The sequence below is a fragment of the Mycteria americana genome, chromosome 21, assembly GCF_035582795.1.
Source record: "Mycteria americana isolate JAX WOST 10 ecotype Jacksonville Zoo and Gardens chromosome 21, USCA_MyAme_1.0, whole genome shotgun sequence".
NCBI lineage: Eukaryota > Metazoa > Chordata > Aves > Ciconiiformes > Ciconiidae > Mycteria > Mycteria americana.
The window spans coordinates 481,333-493,792 of record NC_134385.1 but is presented as its reverse complement, the minus strand read 5'-3'; positions in this window follow the sequence as shown (position 1 = coordinate 493,792).

Genomic DNA, 12,460 nt, shown 5'->3' with positions numbered 1-12,460 from the left:
CTACTCCTGCCTGCAACGTTCAGGGATTTGGTGGGTGCTGATCACTGAACTTCCACCTTAGCAGACAGGGCTGACTCACACCTACTGCCCTGCAGAGATCCCAATGGCTCTTGGGATCTCTGCCAAAAGAAAAAAAAATTTGCATCACCTCGAAGAGCAAAACCAAAGTCCTTTTATCTGACCAACATCCATCGTTGCGTTTCGCAGTATTACTGTGGCTCAGTGTCGAGAGAAACATTCAGGCAGTTAATGCTGAAAATACCATCACAGGTTAAACACTATCTTTTGGTGCCAAGACCTGGCTCCCTACAGCACAGATGAATGGGAAATAGGCTGCCTGCTGGAAGGGAGAATCCGTTTTGATTTTCCTTGGCAGACAAGCCTGTGCATTTTTGAAAGTGTGGGGAGCAAAAATGGTGCCCAGGTTCTGTTTGGCCATTTCTCAGGAAGATCCCCAGTCCCATTTTGCATCTTGAAAGAAGCTGGACAGGAGCTATCTGAAAACAGCTTCCCACATCCAACATCACACTCCAAAACAATTAAAGATTTGAGGCAATAAACAAGGACAAGGAGGGTTTTATGAAGAGCATTAGACTCTCCCCTGAGCTTCACAATTAACCTTTCATAGGTAAGTCAGGTGCTTATTCATATAGCAGCTATCTGTGTGCACTTGCACAAATACTTGTTAATGCTAATTCCACATTTAAAAAAAATAAAAGGCAGAATTTGTGGGTGCAATCACAGAATTCCTCTGGCAGCCTGAAGTCAAAAAGCCAATATAACAGGGAGGCAATACTGGAAGTATTACAGGACTGTCATGAGCCTTCATCTGGAACACCACATGCAGGGCACCAGGGTTAAAGAAAGATAGTTCACAATGGGACAGATGAAAGAGCCTCTAAGATGCAGAAGGGAATTGAGACTGTCCTACAAACAGGACTAGGACTTGGCTCGTTCAGCGTAGCAAGATAAAGGCTGTACAAGTGCCTTAAAAAGCTTACAGACAGCAAACAGCATGAAAATGCTTACGGCAGAGAAAAGTCCTGGCACAGACAGCACTGTGTATGAGCTGCCCAGGAAAAAATTTGGGCTGGAAATGATGTTTTCCAGGGGGTTCTGGAAAAGCCTCTATCTCTAAGAGATGTTTAAGAAAGAACATTGTTTGTGTCTAGGCTTATAGGACATGGTTGCCACTGTATGGCAGTAGACGGCTCTGGTGCAGGGCTGTGTCCCTGTGGGTCAGTCACCGGACCCGACAGCTCCCTGCAGGGCACATGGCAAAGGCCAAACCCTTCCCTTCAGCTCATCTCTCAGACCTTGCTCTTGGTTTGACTCCCAAAGTCCTTAGCTTAGTTTCCTCATCCTAAAGCACTGAAATGTTTCTGCAAGGGTCTGGGAAGAGTCAAGACCTTATAACTGAACAAACTACCCAGCCCACTTGACCGCAGTGCACAATTTGAAGTGAGACGTTGGTGGGATCTGCCATCCTCTAGCTGGGCCCTTGTGGGGAAGGACAGAGAGAAACAGCCCACAGCTATTTTCTGCTTGTGATAATTATAGTATCAAAGGCTGAACCAACAGGTTACTTAGCAAGGAGATTCCCTGCAGCTTGCAAGGTACAGATAGCAAAATACCCCACAGATTCACAGCTCAGGTTTCAGGTGACTCAGAATAATATTGTGCCGTATAATAATTTCATGTAATTCCTTGTTCAAGCTGAAGAACTCAATTGATAATGACTGTCTATAAAAGCTAATAGCAGGTTACATTAAAACGCTTGCAGGATTATCTCTAGGCAACTGCAACAATATATTACTAGCAGGAGAACCATCACCAGCCCTTAGGCTTCGCGGGTGGTTTCCTGTAGGCCCCATTTTCTGAGCCTGAACCAGACTGGAGGCCAGCACAGTGGGATCTCTCACCCCGTCCCTGGGGCACGGCAACTGAAGCCGACATGCCGGGGGAGGCCCCGCAGCCCCCCATGGGCAGCCGCTGCCGGGTCTGCACCAGCAGCTGTGCGCTGCGGCAGCCGGAGGGACCCTTGGAAGCCCCCGAGCCTCCTCACCGTTTTCTTTCGGCGGAGCAGAGCTGGGAGGCTTTGATCCCACCCATCCCACTGCCCGTGCCTGCAGGTGCTGCACCGCGCATTACAAGTCCACTCACTGTGAGCCCAGCAGTCGCACAGCCCAGAGTCCCAGCAGCTCCCGCTCGCCGTCCGGATGCTGCTGTCCCAGGGTTGCTGGCAGGACGGTGGTCCAGGCGTGGGATCACAGGCATCTCCAGCTGGCAGGACCGGCTGCCCTGGCTCTCACTGCCACTAAGACCCTGCTGTCCTTACAGCGAGGTTCAGCTAAGGTGACTTGCCCAAGGGCACCAAGGAGAAACGGGTGGTGGAGCTCCTCCACTCAAGCCTAAGCAGCTGCACAGCAGGGAGTTGAAGGAGCAGGATGTAAATCAGGAATGACTAATTGCTGCTCAACATGGCTGCCCTAAACCTCTCTTTTTCTACAGGCTCCTTGGCCACCCAGACCTTTCCCTACCTGGCTGGGAGCAGCACAGGGGCTGCGAACAGCCTGGGCACAGGGTATCGTCCCCATTCCCGCTGCCACACACGTGGACACAGCCCCCCATTTCCCTCCAAACAGAATGTTCCTGCCCAAATTCCATTACAGAAGGTTTCAAATAAATAAATACCTGCTGCTGCCTCTGTTGGGAGAAGCCAGGCACCAGAGCAGACCAAGTGCTGTGCAAGGTGAAAGCAGCAAATATTTGCTTTGCCATCTCTACAGTTATGTACCCGAAGCTTTTAGTGCCTTGAGAGAACCAAGGTGAACAGCATTGCTTCGAGCAGGTAGGAGCCCATTATTTAGTGAGAACATATTCCCAGGATGTCCCTGGCTTGGCAGACCTAAAGACTGAAATAGTAAGTTAGTGCATATAGATCATCATTTACTGAAGCACAAGCCCTGATGCACCTTTCTAGGGAAGCTCTAATTTATTATGCATTGTCATTAGCTGCAGCAGGCAGCAGGGCCTTCATTAGAGCTAGAGTTAAGGTCTGTTTTGGCTGCCTCATCAGCATCAGTGAACTGCGTCCCTGCGAGGTTTGATACAATTTAATTAACCTAATTAAAAGCTCTGATTGCAGAGATGATTGGGGTAGAGCCAGCAGCAACTGCATATTTATAACGAGCTGGAAGGTGTGGGACTGGAGCCAAATGATATGCATCTCTAATGAGCTGGTGCTATTGAAGTGTGGATTTGGAACACTAACATTTATTTTTGGCAACAATGGCCAGTTTATCTTCATGATAGAAACGATCACGGCTTGATCGTATGTAGCAGGGAGCTCAGCACTGTGCTCCCGGGGCTTCTCCAGCCCAGAAGCAGCCCCACACAAGCACCCCACAGCCCAGCTGCTCCCCACCGATCCCCCAATGCACCGCCAACACCTCCGCACGCAGGCAGACACAGCACACACCGACCCACGCCCCTGCAGCCCTCGCACACCTACCCGCGAGGCACAGCACACACAGCGTGCGCGAACCCTAGCCACACACTGGCAGTCCCCGACGGGCCAGCTGGAAGGTGCCAGCAGGCTTCCCTTCCCCAGCCACCACCTCCTCCAGCCCTTCCATGCCACCTCCACCCTCTCCCAGCCCTCCCGCCCCACAGTCAGGCTGGGCTCCCGGGACAAGGAACCCACCTCCTTTACCCCCCCAGGCATCAAATACTCCATACCCTAATCTTCGTTACGCACCTTGGCACCAGTGCCCAGATAACAAAAAGCAGCCTGAAGTGGAGAGCTATCTGCCTGGGCCACGGCAGGGGCTTTAAGGCTTCTGCTGCCTTGGCCGATTGGGCCGGCCAGAGGGTGGGTGAGTACCAGCACCTGCTCCCGGTCCACCCACCGCAGCGAGAACCTTTTCTCCTCCTGTTTGAAAACAGAGAGGCCGTCAGCCCCTTGCAGCTCTGCAGGGGTGCTGTGTCAGAACATGGGGGTTCCTGGCAGCCCAGGTCAGGAAACCCTTGTTTCTGGGCTGCAGCAGCTGCAGCTCTGCTTGACGGAGGAGATGGCAGTGACCTTTCTCTCTCCATGTTTGAAGGCTACAAACCCTGTTCAGACCCAAGGCAAGATGTGCCACCAGCTCTCGTGCCCCAGGACCCACAGGGATGTCCTGGCGCAGGGCCCAGAGCTGTGTCCCCACCAGCTCTGCTGTGGCTGGCGTCGGCAGCTCTGCCGCTGGAGCCCAGCCTGTGCCGGGTCAGCCGGAGCAGCGGGCGCCCGGGGCTGCGGGGCTGCAGACAGGGCACAGCCCTCTGTGCGCCCACCACGGCTGCCTGGCTTTGGGACTGTGGGCGCAGGGTGCGGGCAGCCTGGCTCCCTGCGGCCAGGGCCGGTGGGGCTGCTGCATCCTTCCCTGGGAGCCGTCTCCGCCAGGCTGCTTGTCTTCGCTGGGCAGGGCAGAGGGGACCGCTCGCCACCTGCATGGTTGCCCCTCTGATGAGGACGCGTGTCCTGGAGCAGTGAGTGAGCGAGGCAGCAGCATGGGTCGGGGGGGCTGCTCCCCCGTACCCGGTTGGGTGCCCCAGCCCTGGCTTTCCTCTCAGCACAGGGTCAGGGTGCTGTGGGGAGTTGGAGTCCGGTGTGCCCAGCGGCAGCAGCAGGATGTCCCAGGCGTCCTGGGCAGCCAAGGTACAGCAGCACATCTGCCGAGCCACTTGGAAAATTTGATCCATGCTAATTATGCTGAAAAAAGCCCTTCTGATAACGAGTATGAAATGGAAGTGTAGATAATACTCATCTCTGAGTGCCATTAATCTTTAAAACTGGAACAATAAGTGAAAACACTGCAGGGCATATGAAGCAAGGTGTGATTCACATCTGCTCCTCCGTGGCCGCCGCCTGATTTATTGGCACAAGGCAACTTTCCTGCACTGTTTCAACAGAGCTGCATTACATAACACCGCGGACTGTTTTGTTTGCTTTTATCAATCAAAGTATCTCCTCGGTGTTTTTAATAATCTGCTGTCCTTCTTCCCTGGTGCAGCTCGGGAGCACCGGAGACGAGTCCCCCAAACCCAGGCCTCTCTCCCAGTTCTCAGCCTTCTCTGCAGACGCCTCTTTCAGCCCGGCTGCGGTACCGGCCCACGACAGCAGGGATGAGGTTCCCCAGCCTGAGTGCGCTGGTGGGACAGGGCAGGAGGGTCTCCCAGGGCCCAGGCTGCTCTGCGCCCCGCAGACGGGGATGGAGGCTGCCTTTCCCTCCCTGCAGGGCAGGCGCTCGCTGGTGCACCGCTGGGCAGCACCCGGGGTACCTGTCCTCTCCCTGCACCACACAGACAGGCACTCTCTAAGCCAGAGCTCTCCAGGTCCTCTGCCACCCGGACGTACCACATCCATCTTCACATTTGATGCCTTTCATTTTCAAGTGGCTCTCTCTGGGATTCACTTCCTTTTATTTAAATTGTGGATTTGCTGAAGTGACCTTTTAGCTGACTCCGAGGAGAGGTGGGCAGCTGCGTCCCATTGCAGTCCCAGACAGACTGCTGACCTGTGGCTTTTAACAAGTTTAAAGCATTGCTGCCTTTTGGCCATACCCCTCAATAGAGCCTTTGGATGGATTTTTCTCCCACACTCCTGAAAAGACATCATCAGAGACATTTCCCCTCACAGGCTCTTTAATATTTACACTGACTTTGTGAACAGATAATATATTCCACCTTTCTTTTAGCCTTTTAAAAGCACATGCTCCTTCTCCTAGTGCAGTTGGAGGAAGCTGTGGCTGCTGCATGCAGGCTGCCTTGGAAGGCCAGGAGGACAAGCAGATCTGGGGGGAATGCCGATTGCTCTGAACCGCGCTCACTTGCCTGCCTGCAGCTCACGGCACCATCGGCAGCATCCTGGGGCAGCTGCAGACCCGGAGTGGCCCTGCTGAGTCCCACGTCTCCTGCTGCAAAAGAGAGATGGTCCTTAAAACCTTCCTCCCAGCACTGACTAAGCCCAAAGCTGATCATCTTGTTAGTTGGAAGACAATCCAAATGCGATACAAAATGCTTCTAAAAACTGTCCCATAGATTGCCAAGCATCTTATAAAGCCTGGCCATGGGCTTAACTATATCAAGATCATACGGATGCTTTTTGTCAAAATCGTTCTAAACCAGGAAGGCAGCAAGCAGCTTACAACCCAAAAGTGTCACAGATGTACTTGCAAATGTTTGTCCATAATTTTGTTGATTCCAGACTGCAAGTCCAGGAGGGACTGTCAGATCCTGTGTTCTGATCGCCTGCATGCTGCCATCCACTGCATTTCACTCAGAGCGCCAAAACTGAGTCCAGCAGCTCCGGCTGGGTTTCGGCATTTCAGTCCTGAGGAGGCTGAGCCACAGCAGCCTCAAGCAGGAGGTTCACCCCTGCCCAGGGCTTCAGTGATGGCAGAGAAGTGCTGAGGGGAAAGATGTCTGGGTGTTCCCGAGAGCAAAATCGTGACTCCTGGGGCAGAGGAAAGCAAGACCGCTATGGTCCTTGGCCTTTTCACTTGGATGTAAACTTCTTCCTCGCCTCAAACCTTGTGAACATATAAACCACAGACGTGTGTGAGCAGAGCATAGGCAGAAACGTTGACGGAGGCTTCAGGGCACTGCTCCATAGCGCATGATGTCCTGTGCCTCGCTCCACGTAGTGCGAAAGGCCTCTGGGTAAGGTGCAGCCTCCTGCCCCAACAAAATACATCAGGCCAACTGTTCATTGGGGCAAAAATCCTTCTTCACCTTTGGAGGCGACAGGACATAGCCCCAAAGCAGGAGATTTGATTATAAGCACATGACATGCCTGCTGAGGGCATGTGCATTACATGCCTGAGGGCGATGCAAACCTCCCTGTTCCCTTCCAACGCTGCAAAGGTGGTGGATGACCAGGGGGCCCTGGCCAGGCGGGACCACTTCGAGTCCGGTCAGCCTTCCCATTGCATCTCTCCCAGAAGCAGGTGTCAGACCCGTTTCCGGGGGACTCCAAGGAAGGATGAGCTCAGTCTCTCCTGCGAGCTGCTCCAGCGGTTGGCGTCCCTCTGGTCCGGGGAACTGCTCCTGGCTGATGCTCGCTCTGGCCCCCCACGGCGCAGAGCACCAGCCGCTCAGCTGCTTGTGCCAGCGGGACTGCACGGCCCCTCGGGGCTCCCCGTGGAGCTGAGCTAGAGCAGTCTCGTGACAGAGACGGGTCGGCGAAGAGGAGCCTGGGATAGGAAGGCCAGGACGTGCGTGCTCGGCGGGGAGGCTCTCCGGGTGCGGGACTCGCGCTGGGGGCTGGGGCGCTGGGGCAGCGAGGGCGCAGGGGCTGTCTGCAGGGTGAAGCCAGGCTGGGGGGGCTGGCCTGAGGTAGCCCTGAGGTAGCCCCTTAGGTGGGCCAGCGATGACAAGAGCGGTGAGGCACACAGCTGCGCAGAGGGTCACATTTTTTCAGTCCGTGTTGCCCTAACAAACAAATGTCCCAGGATGCAGACAATAATGTTTTTATGAGACTCTAAATTCTAAACTCAAACGCTCTTTGTAGTGGACTAATAGCCAACACGTGGCCCTTCATCTCATGGTGAACTTTTGTGGTCCTACAGGGGGAAAAAAGGCCCTGGTGAGCATTTACACTGAGCACTTTGTTCTCACAGATTTGTAGAGCAAAGAGAATAATGTATTGAGACTCTCAGCCCGTGCCAGTTTGGCTTCATTTGTCCTTCTGAACTTGCCCTGAGAGATAATGTTTCCTTCTAATCTGCTGCCGTCCACCTACAGCAGGGACCCAGTGAATAATTCTCCCAAACAAGCCTTTATTCTTAAGACTCTGTCTGGCCCTAACCCTTTCTTCCCCCCTTACAGAGTAATTGTTGTGTTCATTACATGATAATAGCCCGAGCTGTATTCCAGCCCACACTTGCCATGGCCACACAAACAAGGTTCAGGCTGCTCTGCGTTCAGGGTAATGCTGCTCATTTGGCATTATTTGAAAGAATGTGCCAGGCATCTGAGCACCAGGCACGCTCCCTTCACCAGCCTGCCTGCGTCAGATCCCAAGTCAGATCCAGTGGCTTCACTCTCCTGCAAGAAGCCAGCACATCCTCCAAAGAGCTAAGGCTTTTTTTCCACGCATGATAATAAATGACTGTTACACTCCTATGGGAAGAGACACAGGGAAGAGGAAACAAGACTTATAAGTCTCTGGTTAATGTGACAAATCTTTTCTATTCTTTTCTGTTCAGGTACTTATGTCACACTTTCACAATGATATTTTAATAAGCCTGTGTAAGCTCCACAAATTGCCCTTTATATCTGTAGGAGATGGGAAGCTCCAGGGGATGAGCAATGTACACACTGAATGCGCAAGAAACCCATTATCTAGTCTGCTCCTGGAAGTCACTCTCTAGGGATATCTGAAATGGGTGCCCCTCTGAAAATACCCAAGTGAGCTCCCTCTGCTGTAGAGAGAGATTAGTAATATCAGCACTGGCTTCAATGGGATAAAGCTAAGCCGAGGTCAGATACTGCGGTCAGGCACTGACAGGGGGGCTTTGTTCCTAACTCTGCTCCTGAGCTTAAGAAATGGTTAAGGGTCACCCTCTGATACCTCCCAGGAAGGCTGGAGAAACGAAAGCCTTCAGACTGTACTGGCCCAAACCTTGGAGCTGGCTGACAAAGCGTTCCTTTGCTAAGGGGAGGCTGAGTCAAGTAATGACTATGATTTACTGCTAAGTGATAGGTTAGCCCAGGCTGACATTTGCGTTGCATGCAAGTGTCACACAGCACATGCCAGCCGCTCAGTCTGTAGGGACGTGGTGGTGCAGGGTGCATACACCTGCACGTATACGTGAGCACATACATGTGCATGCAAGTGTATTTAGGAGCACGCATGCAGAGGTGTGTGTACTGAATGCAATCTGTGCGGGCTGCTCCCGAACTAGTCTACGCATGGCACGGGGGCTTCTCTCCAGGAAAGGTAAGAAAAAACCTCTCACATGCAGGTTCACACACGAGCATGTATATGCAAAAACATGCAAGTATCCGCCATACACATTCACACTCAGTATGGGTACGAGATCGCTTACATCTCAAAGCAGTGGTGAAGAAAACAGAAAGGCACTGAGAGAGGCTTGGCTTCCCCAGTCTGTGCTTACTGCTGTGCGCTGGGGCCCCTGCAAACCCCTGCCTGCCCAAAGCCTTTGCACCGGCATGGATATCCCACACCATGCCCACGGCTTAGGCTCTGCCCTGGTCCCAGGGCTGCTCCCGAGCTTGCAGAGCTATCCAGCGAGTGTGAAATAGCCCCGCACAGGACAGCTTGTTCCAAGAGAGCAGGAGCTCAGAAAACCTGCGCAGGAACGGCAGTGTCCTTTGTGTATCATGAGGCTGGACTCCTGCCAAATTCCTCTGCACCCACTGCCTCTATTAAATGCGTCAATCATTTCTTGGCAATCCAAGCCCCAGAGAAGAGTTGAGAGGCAACTTCAGACAGTTCAGTTGCTTTCATTAAAAGGTGAAAAATACATGCCGAGCAGGAGCTGAGAGCAGGGCTGCTGAACCCTTCCTGCCAGGGAAGGGAAAGTGGCAGCAAAAGACAGACCTTCACCTGGTCACAGGCTGTCAGCCTGTGAAATACCGCGATGCCCACTGTTCAAGGACAGCCCGCAGACCCTCGCACGCGGGTCTCGGGCTTGTTGGGTGACTGGGAAAGCTGAGGAGGAGCGTCAAGGGGAAGGGGATGCAGGAGTGCCCACGCATGGCGATCCTGGCGCAGGCGGGCAGGGGGCTGGAGCAGGCAGGGGGACGGCTGTGGCCACTGCTAGCCAAAAAGGTGTTGCCAGCAGCGTATCCGCCAGCTCCTGCCAGTCAGCACACAGGGCCTGGAAGGGAATCGGCTCCCATTTCTGGAGCTGAACCCAGGGGAAAAGGCTGGGGTGTTTGGCTCCCCACTCTCAACACCAGCTGCAGCGGCTGGGGTGCTGGGTGGGAAGGAGCCCTCGCTGCGGGGTGGCACCTGGGCTGCCGTGGCAGGGCCAGCAGTGCTGGCACCCGGGAGCAGCGGGGCTCTTCGGAACAGAACAGGAAAGTGCGGGTGACTCAAAGATTCCTGGCACGGGGCACAGCTGGTGCCAGCCGAGCACAGCGTGAGCGAGGAGGACAAGCGGGCAGGGACCCGCTGGAGGAGTCCGGGCAGAGAACTGTGGGGCTCGAGCGGGGATGAGGGGCCTGGGAACGCCCGTCGAAAGTGGTCTGGGCGAGTCATTGGGGGAGGGCCAGGAGGGGCCAGGCCACCGAGCGATGGTGGGTCCAGGGGTGCTGAGATCAGGAGCTGCAGTTATTCCTGTTTCACAAGGCAAGACAAAAAGGACATTGCATGAGCACAGAGAGACTTTAACTGCTCGGTTGTGCCCGCAGCCCCACGCAGCCCAGCACGGGCGGCAGCCCGAGCCCCAGCCCGCTGCGGACAGGCTCAGCAAGTGCATGGCTCCCGGGATGCTGCGCTCTGTCCCGGGGTCAGGCACCTTCCTGCTGGCAGATGCCCCCCACTGCCCTGGCAAACGCTGGGGCCCAGCTGGGCACCGACGACTGGCTCCAGCCCCGATTCCTCCTGACCCCTGGCCAGCGCTTCCTCCACCAACAGGGATGTTGACATGTGTGCAATTACTGTACTCAGTCGAGCCCAGAAAACCACCTCCCTGCGCGTGGACACCGGTGTCCCGAGAGGCTCACCCCCTGCCAGGAGCTGCTCTGCATGGGGCACCGTGCCCTGGGCAGCAGGTGAGCCGGTCCCCGCTCAGCCCCGCTCCAGGGGTCCTGGAGAGCCGGCTCCTGCCCGCACCGCTCCCACCCAGGCAGCTCTCATCTCCTTGCCTGCCGCTCCGCTTCTTGCCTTTGCCTCCTCATGTAATTGCTTTGATCTTCACTCCAGGGGCTCACTGTTAAAAATTAATGTTTCATGGATGTTGCTGCCCATGGCTTGAAAAATGGCTTTCCTCCCCCAGGTAGTGGCTCACACCAACTCCTGAAGGACTGTTCGGCTCCAAGTTAAACAGATGGGGACAAAACCTCTTGGGTTCCTCGTGCCTTGGCTTGGGGCAGGTTGGGACCCGCTCCTGCCCCGCAGACCCACGCTGAAGGGGGGAGCTGTGACCATGCCACAGTGCCCAGCCCGTCCTGGCAGGCTCTGCCAGTCCCCGGAGCAGCCCTGCCCTCCCTGCCCCGGCTGCAGTGCTCGGTGGCTCCCGCCAGCCGTGCCCGCACCGCCGGGGCTCACCTCCGCTGCCTCCTCCACATCTGTGAGAAAGTGGCCGTGGACGGGCCGCTGCGGCTCATTCCCCTGTAATTAGCAGAAGGGCCGGTGCAGGGTGGAGCGTGCTGTGCCCTCCGTGCCCTCTCGACGGGGCTTTCTCCCCACGTTCCTCTGCACCCGAGCACCAGCAGCCAGTGGAGAGCACTGGTTCCCTGAGCTTATAACAGAGACGTGAACAGCGGCGATTTCCCCAGCACCCTCGTCTCCCCTCGCGGGACGCCTTGTCCAGGCTTTGCTCGCAGTGCCAGGAGCCTGTGGGGGGTCCTGCCCCGTCTCTCGAGCTCCTCTCTGCTGGGTGAAGCTGCTCAGCGCGCAGCCTCGGCCGGGAGCCGGGCTGAAGGCAGGCCCACAGCCCTGGGCGAGCACAGCCTGGGAACGGTCCTCTCTCCTGTCCTGCCGGGTGTTTTGGGAGGGAAGGGATGCAGTGCCCGGGGCAGCGGGGTGGGTGCAGCAGGAAGTCGGGCTTGCCGAGCTGGGTGTGTAGCATGTGGGGATGCTTGTCTGGGCTCCCAAAGCGTTTTCCAAACACTTTAATTACAGTGATTTATATGGCAAAAGTGTGGGGGCGAGAGCTTGGGAAAGGCATTAGCAGGTTTGTTCTGAGGGCTCTAATCAGAGGTAGGCGATGGGGGGGCGGGAGGGTACAGCACTGGGGCTGTACCTTGAACTGCGGCGTCAGGACAGGTTTGAAGGATGCAGAACCTCCCAGCCATGCCGGGGATGTGCTGATGGCATCCCTCAGGCCTCGGTGTGTTATATGCTCCTGTGGGAACCGCCCTGGCACCGGGAGTGCCACCAGACGTCCTGCGCCCGTCCCCTGCGCTGCTCCCGAGCCAAGGTCTGCAGCACCGGGCCTCCCGGGGGTCCTTCCCCACTGCCCGCCGGGCTTAACCCCGCTGTAGTCAGCGGGGCTGGAGTCAGCCCCGTGCACAGCACCGGCACGGCCTGCGCGTCCCCTGTGGCGGCAGAGGAGAAACATGAGGCCGCGTGGCACACGAGGGTCTTTACTCCATAGTCACCAGAAAACGATCAACAGTTCAACAGCAACTCAGTATTCTCCTCTTGTTGGTGCTACTTGAAAATTAATAACCTCTGCTATTCTTGTTTTGCACAATATTGCTCTCTTAAATCTCCACGTTATTTACA